This window comes from Heloderma suspectum, chromosome 4 (genome assembly GCF_057233095.1).
Source record: "Heloderma suspectum isolate Gila_16-S chromosome 4, 16-S_ref, whole genome shotgun sequence".
In the NCBI taxonomy this organism is placed as follows: domain Eukaryota; kingdom Metazoa; phylum Chordata; class Lepidosauria; order Squamata; family Helodermatidae; genus Heloderma; species Heloderma suspectum.
The window spans coordinates 286,772,379-286,785,645 of NC_139461.1; the positions used below are offsets into that span (position 1 = coordinate 286,772,379).

Genomic DNA, 13,267 nt, shown 5'->3' on the forward strand with positions numbered 1-13,267 from the left:
CTGTGCTTACCAAACTTAGGAGCGGGCCGAGAAGTGTGTGCAAGTATCCTGTTTTTCATTGTACAATCATCTCTCCAGCAGGCTGCAGCCTCCTTGGCTTCCCACACTTCAGTTAAAGCCCAGGGGAAGGCACAGGTCCTGTTCACACAGAATCATAACATGCTTTGCATGCAGAAGGTTCCAGATTGGCACGATTTGCTGTGGTGTGTGCCAGATGCGTGTTGCCACCATTTTGAATATGCAATCTCCAATCAGCCATACGTCCATCTAAATAATTCTTCAGCTTTATTAATAACAAAACTTGAACAGCTAACTAATTAACCGAGGAGAGAAAATTCTAAGCTGTAGAAGAAGGATACATGGGATGCTGAAGCAGGTCGACATAAAAACCATGGTATGGATGAGGTGAAAAGTCAATGCAAGGCCAAGCTTTCCAGGCTGCTGCTCAGGATGACAGAGAACCAGGCCAGAAAAATACTTTACTTCTACAGAGAACAAACTTCATTTACCACATCCCCCAGATCACTAGTTTTTATACAGAGCCACCACATGTGAAAGAATTATCAGCATTATCATTATGGTAAAAACAATGTTATTGAAATGTTGTGCAAATTACTTTTTCATGCTTTTCTCTGTTTTGAATCTAGTTTAACTAACTGGGTGGATTCCCACAATCTATTTTGCAGAGGAAGTGTGAGGAATTATTAGGAGAGGGATCAAAAATAAATAAGCAAATATCAAAATGCTGTTCTCTGAATCTATGGTGCACCCACATTTGGAATATTGTATAGCTATTTTTGGTCTCAAAAATGATATTTTAGAGCTAGAGAAGGGAGAGATGGAGGATCTTCTCTTTTTTTTAGTTTTTTTTAGTTTTTTTAGTTTAGTCCAGAGAGCTTTGGCTATGTGGTATAGAAATGTTGTAAATAAATAAATAAAGCCTCAATCTTATTTATGTTTAGACGGAAAACAGTCCTATAACTCCTAGCATGGCTGGCTGAGGAATGCTGGGAATTGTAGGACTTTTTTTCCAACTAAACATGCATAGGATTTCACCCTAAATAAGTCAAGTAAAAACAAACACACAAACAAACAATTGGTCCAGCTGGTCCAGCTAGTTCAGCATTGTCCACTCTGACCAGGACTGGCTTTTGGGGATCTCAGGTGGTTTTTCCAACTGGCAAGCCACAAGAAGACTAGTTAACTGAGGTCATTCCTTGCATCTTTTCTAGAACATCCGCAGAAAGGAACTAAGAGACACTATCAGTACAGGAATGGAGGCACATGGAGTGAGCTCTCCCGGTGAGCTGTGCTGGAATTCATCAGCTGACAGGAGCCAGATAACAGATGGTATATAGTTGAGCCTCTGAAATTTGACAAAAGAGTCCTTGTTTTCAAGGTTTAATCCTTTGCGTGTCACTCTGGATGGAGAACTATATTAGCTGGGGACATGCTTACATACATGGCCTTTGTGTAGTTAAGGCAGATGTCACATTTTCCTAATGTCATTAGCAAGCCAGTTAAATGTGATGTCTGTGTAAGAGTCTTCTTTCTCTTCTGTCGCTTTACTTTACTGCAAGTGTTCCAGAAAGAAAGAAAAACTAGTTTTTTGACAAGATATCTTTAAACTACTAACAGGCAGCTAGGGTGGTCATGCGTCCTACTTTACAGAGGATCGTCTCCATTTGAAGAGCTGTCAGATGACAGTCCTCTATTTGAAGATGTCCTATGTTTGAAGGACTGTCTGGTCCAAGTCTAGTTTAAAGATCAAGAACCAAATGAAGGGAGAGCTGGGGTGGGGTGACTTGAAGTTGCTCATCTATGCTTGGCATCTGGAGAGCAGACTGAGCAGGCACACAGGTCACCTGCTCATTGTCTTCCACACTACTGTGAGATATATTGTATTTCTGTTTAAAGGATAGCAAGGATTTCCAAATTTGCAGCTACACACACAAATTACTGTATACACATTTTCTGGAAACTAGTGTCCTCTTTTAGGGCTCCTTCACACGGAGCTTTTATCCTGCTGTTGAGATTGCTCACTCACAGAGGTTTGCAGGCCCTTTCGATGATGTCGTGAACCTCCAGGGCATCTCCTGCGCTAAATGACCTTTACTCTGTTGTTAAAAAGATGGGCGATAATGAGCGATCAAATTACCCCGCTTGTGTTCTGTTGGAGTTCCCTCCATGAAAAAGGAAAAGCAAGAAGTGGATCAATGAAACATATGGAAGACTCAGATAAGGGGGAGTTGGAGGGGGAAAGGGGAGGAGGAAAAGGAAGCACGTGTAAAGGGAGTCCTGCATTGAAATGTGATCCTGCATTTAAAATGGAAGCGGAAAGCCCCCTTTTAAATACAGGATTTTAGGCTGGCGTAGATATGCTCTTAGTCCTTGTTTTTGGTGATGTGTGACAGCCCTGTAGCTAAATGGAGATCGCATGTTCCATTTAGGGTTCAATCCTAAGCATGTTTAGACAGAAAAGTCCTACAAGTCCCAGCGTGCTGAGAGTTGTAAGACTTTTTTTCTGTCTAAACATGCATAGGATTGCACCCTTAGCCTATGCACACCGCCATTCTGGCAGAGAAACACTCATTTATCTTTTAAAAGGACAGGGAGCAAACACCAGCAAGGCTGCTGTCTTTTGCTGCAGCAATGGCCCACTATTTCGTTTTTTAAAGGAAGTTAAAATGTAGTTCTTTGAGTGCTGTGTGCTCTAGCACAAGGAATGCTCCTCAACCAGGCTGTTCTTCCTGCCCCAAGGCTATTTTCCCCAGTCCATTATGTGGCGATGGTGTATTGTGTTACTGGTGCTGGATCTGGCCTAGTGCAAGTGTAAAACCAAGATAAAAGTCAACTTTAAAAAAATAATCTCTGGATGGGCCCCTGTGCTGTGGATAAATGTGACATTGCTGGATGGGAGTAAGAGTTGGAACATAGCAATATAAGCCACTGGGAAAGTCAGCATGAGCTAATGTCTGCTGGGAAAGAGGCAGCCTAAAGAGTATTAAGTAGGTGTTGAAAAAGAAGCAGATCCTGTTCTGCCCCTCCCCTGCAAAAGATGCAACATGGTCCTGGCTTGATGGATAGCAACTGTAGTCCAAGCTTCTCTCCCTTTAGTGGCTCATGGTCTGTCTTCTTGGGATCCCCACTCCTGGTGCTTTTTTGATGGGCAAAGAAGAGACCTTTGAGTGTCAGGGAATGTGTCCATTTTTTAAAAAGTTCCCTGATGCACAGAAATCTCTTGCTATGTGCCAACAGCATTCCCAGACAGGGCAGGTGAGATGGCTGACATTTCCTCTGTGCTCTTTCACACCCACAGAGACAACAATGAGGAACTGAGTTTCCAGGCTGCTGGCCATTTGATGGGGGAAAAGATGAATTCACAATAGGTTATTTGTAGGGCTGCCTACAACTGATTGATTAATCTGGTAGAGAAAATTAATGGCACACCTGTTTTCTTTTGATTCATGCTATTTTGGTGCCGGTGTGTTACTGGAATGAAAATATTAAAGGCACCAAGACGGAATGGTAACTTTTGTTTCATAAGTAATCAATCATATTCTTCTTTCAGTCTGTCAATTAAAGGGATCTGTATTGCAATTTGGATAATGTAAATTAATGCAAATATAACCTAATGCTTAATCAATTAACGGGTTAAAAGTGACAGCATGAATCTTTTTTTTTTAACTAGTTGACAGCCCTACTTATTTGTTTCACAAGAATGGACCAGTAAACTATTAAGAAAAACAAAATAAAAAAGAATGAAGTGTTGTTTCTGTTGTTTCATTAGAAACAGAGTATGTTGGCCAACTTACCTGTCGTAAGGTAAGTTCATTACATATTGAACTTGGTTCATTACATATGAACTAAGTCATAGCGTCCAGGTTCGGAGGTTGCATAGCAACCCCCAATCAGCCCGATCGGGGTTGAATATTCAAAATGGCTGCAGAACATGCCCAGCGCATGCTGCGGTATGGGTTAATTAACCCAGGACTTTTTTGCTGTTACATGCAAACAGCCCCATACAGGTGAAAGCATTCCTTAAAGTATGGCTTGCCCAGGCTGCTACACTATGTAAATGCAATACGTATGACTGAATAAAGGATTCCATCAAATATATTTGGGACAAGAACATGTTATACCCATTTCCAATTTGAAAGCAGTTTCTGTATGGGTAATTTCAGTGGGCAAATATTGATCTTGTACCATTAGGATGCTAAAGATGCATCTGCTACTAACAGCACAATCCCTTACATGTTAATCAGAAGCATGTCCCACAGTGACCAATGGGTTTTACTCCCAGGAATGTCTGCATAGGATTGCAACCAGGCTGACAGTATGATCGGGTGGCCATTTACGTACTGTCAAAAGAGAGGGCAGCAATTTGCATAAAATTTGCATATGCTAATTTATATGTGTAGGTGCACATTTAGAAAGAATTGCTATGACTGAAATAGGAAGGCCTCATGTCTCCACATAGTGAGGAGGACTGTAACCAGGTGACCTGTGTGCCTGCTCAGTCTACAGTCCAGGTTGATGAGCAGCTTCAAGGCCCCTGCTCTCCCTTCCAATGATCTTGACCTTTATGCCAGACTTGGATTGGACAGCCCTTCAAATAGCGGACACCTTCAAATAGAGGACTGTCCTATGATAGCCCTTCAGACAGAGAACTGTCCTCTGTAGAACACCTGGCCCCATAGAGCATGGTAGACTTGGTGGTAAGAGAGAAGGTAAATTGATCTATGGGTCTAAGGGGAGGGGCTGTAGCTCAGTGGTAGAGCTCCTGCTTTGCATGCAGAAGGTCCCAGGTTCGATCCCTGGCATCTCCAGGTAGGGCTAGGAAGGAATCCTGCCTGAAACCCTGGAGAGCCATTGCTGCCAGTCAGTGTTGACAGTACTGGGTTAGATGGACCAAGGATCTGACTCAGTAAAAGGCAGCTTCCTCTGTACAGTTCCTCTGTACATGATGCAGATCCCTTGCTGAAGCTAAGCGGGCCCAAGTCTGGAAGCTCAGGCTGACGTACATGAGGATTTTCTCTTTATTTAATCTTCCCCCAAAGCCCAACAAAATAGGCCAGGCTGAAAGAGAGTGATCCCCATGGCTCGCTCACCCTTCAGTATGTTTATCTTTAAAGCAGCCTTGCCCAACCCAACACCCTCCTGATGTGTTGGATTACAACTCCCATCATTCCCAGCCAGCACAGCCAATGGTCCTGCTGCCTGGGGATGGGTGTGAGTTCTACTCTGACACATCTGGAGGGCATTGGGTTGGGGAACCTGTGGCCTTCCAAATATGTTTGGACTTCAGCTCCCATCTGCCCAGGCAACATAGCCAATAGCCAGGGATGATGGGAGTCAGAATCCATCAACAATTAGGGCACCACAGGTTCCACACCCCTGCTTTAAGGCTATGATTAGTTATATGGCCACACAATCCTGACCGAGTTAGGGCATAAATGAAGTTGTGGAAGGAGTGATGTTTATGGCAAGGAGGGAAATTTTGGGTTCTTGTGTTTTCATTGTGCAAAGCCTCCATACAGTTTAAATCAAATAGCTGCTTCTAGGTCAAAGAATCGTCTTTAAAACAGGCTCCCCTCCAATGTACATAATTACCTTGCTGGATTCATCCAGTCTAGCGTACTCTGTCTCCCACATTGGCTTGCCAAGTGCCTCTGGGAAGCTCACAAGCAGGGCAGTATGATGGCGATTGCCATGAGTGGCAGACAGAGGAACTATGTGCCAAAAACATTTGCAAAGAGACATGACACGCCTAATTAGCAGGTTTAAAGCACTTGCTTCCCCGCCCCCCAAGTAACTTACTGTTTTCATTTCACAGTATGAGAAGATAGCTTAGCAACTCTCTTGCTGCAGTTACACGGCAGATGACTGCTCAAATATTGTTGTTGTTGTCGTTATTATTATTATTATTGGTGCATTGAAGACTGGATAACAAGAAGACTGACCCCCTGACCCCCAAAAACTTACCATCTAAAATTCTACACAAGGGGATGCAGCTAGAGTGGCCAGGTATCCTACTTTACAGATGACGGTCCTCTCTTTGAAGAGCTGTAAGATGACAGTCCTCTGTTTGAAGACATCACCTATCTGAAGGGCTGTCCAGTCCAAGACCGGTATAAAGACAGAGAACCATCAGAATAAAGTGCTGGGCTTTGAATTTGCTGATCAACAGCACTCGGACAGCAAACTGAACAGGCACACAGGTCCTCTGGTCTGTTCCCCGCTATGGTGGAATATATAGTATTACTATTTAAATTATAGCAATTATTTCTACCTTTGAATCTATACATATAAATTAGCATATGCAAACATTATGCAATTGCTGTCCTCTTTTATTCCCTTTTCTGGAGATGCATTTCCTCTTTTTTGGCAATGCCAAAAAGTGCAGCAGAGGGAAGGGAGGAAAATGGAGTCAATAATAATTCCAAAAAATACCCAGTAAAGCAGGAGTTGAGAATTTTATTATAGAGCCATAGCAAAGCTTTTTCTGTTTCTGCCTGGACATAACTAATAATAACTAACAAACAGAAGAGAACGTGAAACTAAACTAACTGTGCAATCCTATACATAAGGGGTCCCCAACCCCCAGGCTGCGGACCGGTACCGGTCCATGGCCTGCCTGCAACTGGGCCGCAGGGGTGTGCGAAACCCCCTCACCTGGGGTCCACAGGGGGTCTGCGGGGGGGAGGCGATCCGTCCCTCCCCTCCCCCAGAATCCTCCCCGGCCCCGGAGTCCACGGAGCTGCCGGCCGGCTCCAGCCACTGGTGGAGTTCCGGCCACTGGGACACAAATGGCGTCCGCTATGCGGATGCCATTTGTGTCCCAGTTCTACAGGTAATAGGCTACGTAAATCTTTACGTAGCCAATTACTGCAAAGAATAGGGACACAAATGGCGTCCCAGCGGCCAGAAGTCCGCCAGCGGCACACACACCCCCGGTCTGTGGAAAAATTGGACTGGTCCCTGGCGCCAAAAAGGTTGGGGACTGCTGCTATACATGTCTACTCAAAAGGAAGTCCTTTTGGATTCAATAGGGCTTGCTTCCCCCCAAGCAAGCAGGAAGCAACTGCTTCGAGGGGCCATGTCAAAATTGCAGCTGAAAGCAATTGCTTTGCCCTTGAAGGACCTTGTCGAACATCCCCAAATTCTCTAATGCTAACAACAGAGAGAGATTCCTCATGATATAACAGGGTCAAGGGTAAAGGAGAATGGTATGTGTTCAGCTTAGTTACGTGTAATTAGGGTTAGTTTCAGTACATGAGGGCATAAGAATAGCCCTGCTGGTTTGGGCCAAGGGTCCAGCTAGTCCAACATTCTGTTTCCGCAGTGGCCAGCCAGCTGCCCATGGGAAACCCACAAGCAGAACATGAGTGCAACAGCGTCCTCCCACCCATGTTCCCCAGCAACTGGTGTACATAGGCATACTGCCTTTGATTGGAGGTAGCATATAGCCACCAGGGCTAGTAGCCATTGATAGCCTTCTCCTCCAGGAATTTGTCTAACCTCCTTTAAAAGCTATTGGTGGCCACCACTACATCTTGTGGTAGCAAATTCCATAGTTCGACTATGTGCTTTGTGAAGAAGGGCTTCCTTTTGTCTGTCCTCCTGAATCTCCCACCAATCAGCATCATGGGATGACCCCATTGGGTTCTGAGCAAGGAAGAAAAACGTCCCTCTATCACAGTCTCCACACTGTGACTGTGCATAATTTTGTATACCTCTATCATGTCTCCCCTTATTTGCCTTTTTTCTAAGCTAAACAATCCCAGATGTTGTAACCTTCCCTCATTGGGGAGTTGCTCCAGCCCCTTGATCATTTTCATTGACCTTTTCTGCACTGTTTCCAGCTCTACAATATTCTTTTTCAGGTGTGGTGGCCAGAACTGCACCCAGCATTCCAATGTGCTCACACCATAGATTTGTATGAGGGAAGTATGGTATCATCTATAGGGGCTGTACAGAGTTAATAGCACATGGACCATAGGCCCAAGGTCCAGGCTTGGTCAAGAGGCACTCCTGACTGTGGCAACAGAGCAGGCCCATCAGAGTAGCCAGCAACAGAGATGGGGAGCCAATGGAATTGCTCATCCCATAGTGTTATCACATCACCCCCTTTTTGCCTGAGCCAGTAATTCAAGACCACCCACCTCCATTCATTCTTGCCATTGCATCTTCTCATAGCTACACAGTCTTTTCCGTTCCCACCTTTCCATGTAAACAGAGATATGGACCTTACGAGCAGTTTTCATAAGGTAGGGGATTTCAGTCAATTCCTCCTCCTTGGAGGGAGAGTGGTATTTTGTGGAGGTAATGGGAGACCCAACCTGCACAGGTTGTCACAGATGGGCTACAATGTGTTGCAATCTAATGTTAGTCCAACTTAAATACCATTCATTTCAATGGGTCTACTCTAAGTAGGAATAACACATACAACCAAGTACATCCCCACAGCTCAGCCTTGCTACCTTTCATGCTGTCAGTAGGGCAGCCTTCCTCAACCTGGGGCCCTTCAGATGCATTGGACTGCAATTTCCATCATCCCCAACCAGCATGTTTTAAGGCTATCACAAGAAAGTTTCTTTCACTGCTCCCTTCAGTCAGAAGCAGCCATTTCACAGGATTTGGAAATGTTTTCTTATTTTAAAAGGAAAGGGGATGGTACTGCTCATGGAGGAAATTCACCTAACCAAATTTGTGGGCTGGAGGCATCAAAAGCTACTTCTCAAGACATTGTCACTTTATCTTGAATCTTGATGGACTGGTTGCCAAAGGAGGCGCTTTTCAGGGTTGAATACCCCCCCGCCCCACCCCAGTACATTCCTCTGAGCACATCGGACCCATCTCAATTTATCATGACAACGCTTACTTCGGAAATTGTAATAAAGACCACCCTGTCTTTTTCATGATGGCTACAGGACAGAAGTTTATTTTCACTAGAAATTAAATCATGTCAGAACATGTCAGAGAGAGCTGTTTGCCTAACTCTGTTAAATACCCCTTTGTGGGCACCTGATCATTATCATCAGAGTCAAGAGGTCATTCTGAACCAGTGGTTCAGCCCATAACTTCTCATGGTTGACTATGGCTTTCCCCATGTCGCCTTTAAACCTGGAACACATGCTTTTTCCACAAGGAAGATATATCAGAGACTTTTATGCAGTTTGTGCTTTAGGGATTCAGGCACGCAGAAAGTAGGGAGAGAATTAACCTCCAGTCAAAGGACTGAAGTTCTCTACTTTTCAGCCACCACAGTGACTTTCATGATCTGCAAAGCTCTGAGATGTGCCTCACAGTGATCACAGGGCTTGCTGTGGCTGAAATCACTGTGCTGAGAGCTCATACATGACATAACACACGTCAACAGATATTTTTATTTTTTATTCATTCATTACATTTTTGTACTGCCCAATAGCCAAGGCTCTCTGGGCAGTTCACAATTAAAACCATAAAATACAACCTGACAAGTCATAATATAAAACTTTTAAAAGTTTAAAAGTACCATGTAAAACTAAAGTAAGACCCAGCAGCAGATATTAAAAGAGTCTTGTTGGGCCCGACTAGAGGTCCATCCTGCTTTCTATAGTAGCCAGCCAGACACCTCTGGGAAGGCCACAGCCCTCTCCCACGCCATGATGCAGCTGGGACTGGACTTCAGGACTAAAGTCCAGCCACCTGCAGCCCAGCCCATTGACCACCCAGAGAGCAGCAGGTGATAGCAGCAAAAAGCAACTATTTTTGAAGGAGGCAGAAAGGGGAAGAGCTCTGTGGGCACCATTGGAGGCCCCTGCAGCCACCACCTTGGGGACCCCGATCTATAGGAACATAAAGAGAGGCCTGCTGGATCAGATCAAAGGTCCTGTGTTCCATTCACAGTTCATATGAAGGGGAGGAGAGAAGCTGCCCAGGTGTCACAATGGGTGCCCCTTTTGCCAAGGGGAACATGCCCCTCTGTCTTCTTTCCAGCCCAAATAACTATGGGGACCACATAAATTATAGACTTCATTAATTCCTGTTACAGCGCAGGGTCAAATCAGAAGCTGCAGGATCTCCTCACGGCACCTGTAGTAAGTAGCTCCAGGATAAGGCACTCTCAGTCAATAACACTAGGTATCTGCAAGGTCCTGGTTACAAGGTCACAGCATGAGGTAAGCAGCTGCGGGACTGGGATGGCCGCTCTCAGAGCAATGCTGGTAAGGATCTGCTGGAGCAGGCTGAAAGTCTACTGTGCAGGTAGCTGTGGGTTGGAGGGCATAACCCTAGAGCACTAGCTGTAGAATCTGAGAGAGAGCGTACACACTGCTGCTTGAGGTTGACGAGCAATTACAGAATCAGGATGACCTGTTCCTGAGCTTGCTGGGGAATTAAGCCATTCTTTTCTTATCCACAAATTCTTGTAGGCTTCTGACTGCTGCTGACTCTTTTGGTTTGTTAGCAGACCCTCCTCTGCTTTAGGTCCCTGGCCTTCAAGGAAGCCCAGCTGCACTTCTCCCCTTCTTTGCCTTCCAGTCTTGCTACTTCTAGTTGCTCCTTTCAGCCACTCTCCCTGAACCTCTTTTCTCCTCCAGTGAGCATCTAGCTTTCAGACTTTTATCCTGTGCTTCTGCCCCACCCCTTCCTCCTCCCTTAGAGTTCTGGACCTATTTAAAGAGCCCCTATTCCCTTTTCTTCTCCTTAACTGGCCTTAACTGTGGTTGGCTACTGATGCTAGGCATACCTAGGAGACTGTACAGTGACTCCTGATGCCTCCTCACACCAGGATAACATGGCTGTACCCCAACCATTCCTATTTACTAGGGACACATTCTCTTTTCTGATGCCTGTGTCTGGTAAATTACACTTTTGCCTTTTGGGGAGAAATCGGGGTGCCTATTTAAAATCTTGTGTGTTCCAACGTGCCCTAGAACTGCCATCCCTTCCATGTCTCAGCCTGCTTCCCCTGGGTCCCTAGCAGTTACGTCTCTGCAGGATGCATACATCATGACTAGGGCACGTGCACCAGATTCAGCCAAAGCTGGAGATTAATCAGGTCCCTCGGGACTATTTCTGGGGCTTACTGAGACATGGCCAATGCTGGATGGGAATGATGGGAGTTGCAGTCCAACACATCTGCACATCCCAGCAGGTTGGGGAAGCCTCCCAAAGGAGTACCCTCTTTGCTGTTAAACCAGTGTTGGACAGCTATGTACAAGTAATGCAGACGGAGGGGAGCCTTCAACAAGTGTGTAAAACAGGAACCTCAGGCCTGGGGGCAAATGCGGCCCTCCAAGGTTCCTAATCTGGCCCTCTGGGGTTCCCCACATGGCCACACCCCTTTTCCCTGGCCACGCCCCCTTTCTCCAACCACCGATTGGTGGTTTCCTGACTTTTGTGCAGTTTTTTCCCCCTTCTAAAAAGGTTGAAATGCCTCTCCTAAGGCTTAGTTACAGGCAATAAGCTTTAGGGCGCCATCCTATGCATGTTTAGACAGAAAAAAGGCCTACAACTCCCAGCCTGCCCCAGCCAGCTGTGGTGGGAGTTGTAGGCCTTTTTTCTGTCTAAACATGTATAGGATTGCACCCTAAAGCTGAAAGATGCTGGAATTGGGGGTATTTTAGTCCTGTTCCCTTTTGCCTTCTGCTTCGCCCACCCCTGGAATGTGCCCTCCAATTGTTTCTCTGAAATGCAGAGTAAAAGGTGGGGGCTTAGCTCGGGCAATTCTCCTTGGTGTGAGACTAGAGGTGTTATGTATCCCTCTTTCCCCCCACCCCACCCCCCGCCAGTGAAATGCTGGGTAGTATAGAATTGATTTTCGCCTGCACCAATTTTTATCTGTACACCTTTATGTATGACCTACATATGGTAGGCTATGTATATTGTGATGCTTTATTGCATTACATTCAGCTCTTGCTGTATTTGTTATTTGTAATGGCATTTAATGCATCACAGATATTTTTTGTTGTTGCTATGCTATGTTACTGAGATGAATTATTCTTGAAGTTATTCACAACAGTTGATAATACATTAGGTTTACAATATCAAACAAATTGCTTTGAAGCATCGACGTTATACTTCTGCAATGCGTTATTTTGTGGCCAATATCTTATTCTGATGTGCTGTGGTGAGCGGCTTTGGGCAAAGTTTTTCATAGGAAGGCAATGTACAAATAAAGTGGTGGCAATGATTCTTAGCAATGTGCAATCCTATACATGTCTACTCAGAGGCGTGTCCCATGGGTTCAATGGGGTTTTCTCCCAGCCAGGCAAGTGGGTGTAGGATTGCAATCTAAATAGATGGCATGGGTGAATGTCACTCTCACAAGCACAGTGATAAACAAGCAAATGTAGGCATGGTGGATACACATAAGAAATAATCTATCCAAATTAGGTGACAAATTATTGTGGCTACATGTCCTACTTTACAGAGGATGGTCCTCTATTTGAAGGGTTGACAGAGGAGACCCAGACCCTTCTGTTTGAAGGGTTGTCCAATCTAAATCCAATTTACAGATAAAGAACCATAGGCAGGGACAGCGGTGGTCTTGAAGTTTCCCATCAGAAGCTAGTTAGCACCTGAGCAGCAGACTGAACAGGCACATAGCTCACATGGTGACAGTTTCTCCCACGATGGTGAGATGTATTGCATATTTCTATTTAAATTATTGTAATTACTTCTGTATTAGCATCTACACATATAAATTGGCACGTGCAAAATTCATGCAAACCGGTATCCCCTCTTGTCCTTGTTTCTGGTGATGCATTTCCACTTTTTTGGTGATGCGTAAATGGCAACAAATTGTCTGCTCTTTCTGGTGGAATCCGTTAAACAAACCTCCAAAGCCAGGAAGTGGGGGCAGGTGGGAGGGAAATCCAGTAAGAAGATATTTTTAAAATGAAACTGCAAGGTTTTGTTTCCCGCCTTTCCAGTACCATTTGGGCTTTCCAAGCCCTCTGTAAAACAGACAACACATATGGCAAAACAGTGGAGATGCATTCTTAGCAAAGCAGTTGCGAGTTATCACAAAGCCCCAAAATATGTTCATAAGAGACACTTATGCAAGACGTTGCTTGCATCTACCTGCCTGGTGATTAAGTAATCCTAACCCCTTGCACTCCTTCTGTCTTCTGTAGCTCAGACCAGACAGGTGTTCAGGTACAGGCCTTGCCCTGCAGGCCTGTACCTTAGAGTCCAGTGGGGTCAAAGGTTAGAATTAAAGAAATCTTGCCCTCTCTTTCTCTCTCATAACATAACCATCAAGCCTTGCTGTTCACCT

At 45.0% G+C, this 13,267-nt stretch overlaps 1 non-coding gene across 1 annotated transcript; it reads left to right on the forward strand.

Annotated features, from left to right (window-relative positions):
* Positions 1-4,757: 4,757 nt before the first annotated feature.
* Positions 4,758-4,829, forward strand: TRNAA-UGC (transfer RNA alanine (anticodon UGC)). Its single transcript has one exon. It is a non-coding gene; the product is annotated as a tRNA-Ala (tRNA).
* The last annotated feature ends 8,438 nt before the right edge of the window (positions 4,830-13,267 follow it).